The following is a 1677-nucleotide window of genomic DNA, read 5'->3' on the forward strand; positions in this document are numbered from 1 at the left end:
AACCGCAGCGCAGCGCACCGCGCGGCCCAGCAACCGCGGCCCAGCCAACTGCCAGCCCCGCAGCCTGCTCGCTCGCAGTCGTTGCCGAAGCAGTACGCCCGCACCTGACCCGCATCGCTCGCCCGCGCCCGATCCACCTCGCCCCAGGCGCTGACCAGCAGGCCCCGCACCCATCCCCTTCCTCCGGTCGGACCACACGCGCCTCGCACGCCCAGCCGAGGCCGAGCCGGATCGACCTCGCGCTCCTGGTCCATCCCGTGTCCACTAGAGACACCGCACGTGAGGCAAAGCCCTAGGGGAGACCACGCAACCCCTTCCCGACCCTGTTGCTGCCGACGCTTTGCCCGAGCTCGTTTTGGATCTCGGGAGAAGCTCCGCCGACCGCCGCCGTTCGCCGAACGTTTTCGCCGCCGTAAGAGCATCTCCAGCCACACCTCCTGCTCCACTCGATTCCCCGCTCGAAGCCTCCCTCGCCTAACGTCTTTGTGTTGCCGAAAACGCAGCAGAGAGAGAGGAACACGCCGGCCGACTTCACCGGAGCTCGCCGGAGTTCGCGACGCCGCCGTCTGTAGGGGACGCCCCCGTCGCCGTACTCACCACCACCACCTCCGCCACTCAACGCTGCACCCGTCCGTCCCTTCGTCTTCGCCGGAGAAGCGCCGCCGCCGATGCCCGAGACCACCGCCGCCGTCCTCTGCTTCTGGTGAGCACACGCACCCAGCCAATCATGGGCTGACACATGGCAGTTCGCTACAGGAACAGCACATGAGTTCGCTACAGTGCCCAGGAGATTTCTGTTTCTTTTTGTTTTTCACAGATTTTCATCCAAAAATCAACTAGCTATATCTTTTAGTCTATAGCTCCAATTTAGGTAATTCTTTTTCCTGTGCACTCACAAAAATCACCACATTATCACCGTACCAACTTTGCACATGTTTGCACTATTCAAATTTGAATTCGTTTGAAATTGAATCAAATCTTTCGGAGGCCATAACTCTCAAACCGTTTGTCGGTATTAAGTGATTCTTTTTGTGTTGTGACCGTAGTGCTTTTTAGGTGATCTTATGCTGCTGTTGTTGAGTTTCAAAAATGTTTTTCTTGCTGTTGGTTTTATTTTGGTTCTATTCGTGTTCCGATGATTGATTTGTTGAATGGTGTGAAACGTGTAGATTGTCCAGAGTGCGACGCGAGCTATTGTCAGGAGTGTGACTTTCTGAACCAGAACCAAGGCAAGTTACATGTTGATCATCCTTTACCTATTGTTTTCTGTGCATGTAGTTATATCACACTATGAATATATGCATGTATAGGATTATTATATTATTTTGCTATGCTGTTGAGCTATCTTCCCGTGTTTTGCAAATCGTGGTGGTTGTAGTTTGCTATGCTTTGTAGACGGGGGTAGTTCGTGTATTCATTGAGCTTATGTGAGGATTATAAATATAACAAATTGAGTAGTAATTAAGGACTTAATTCACCTCTGGGCGGAATTGGTATTGAAGGGTGGTTTCAAGAACATCATGGTTTATACCCTCTGAATGTAAGTGGACGGCCGCCCAGGCTCAAAAAGATCAGACAGGCTTAGTGACTAGTAGCTTCCATGCGCAACCACTAGCTAAATGGGCTCTGGCTTAGTTTAGTAGGTTGTGGGATCCTCACCCAGGTAAGCTAGCAGAT

At 52.3% G+C, this 1677-nt stretch overlaps 1 long non-coding RNA gene across 1 annotated transcript; it reads left to right on the top strand.

The window, feature by feature from the left end:
- Window positions 1-237: 237 nt before the first annotated feature.
- LOC123124658 (uncharacterized) lies at window positions 238-1229 on the top strand. Its single transcript, XR_006461182.1, has 3 exons — window positions 238-412; window positions 504-703; window positions 1170-1229. It is a non-coding gene; the product is annotated as an uncharacterized lncRNA (long non-coding RNA).
- The last annotated feature ends 448 nt before the right edge of the window (window positions 1230-1677 follow it).

The sequence above is a fragment of the Triticum aestivum genome, chromosome 5D (assembly GCF_018294505.1).
Source record: "Triticum aestivum cultivar Chinese Spring chromosome 5D, IWGSC CS RefSeq v2.1, whole genome shotgun sequence".
Lineage (NCBI taxonomy): Eukaryota > Viridiplantae > Streptophyta > Magnoliopsida > Poales > Poaceae > Triticum > Triticum aestivum.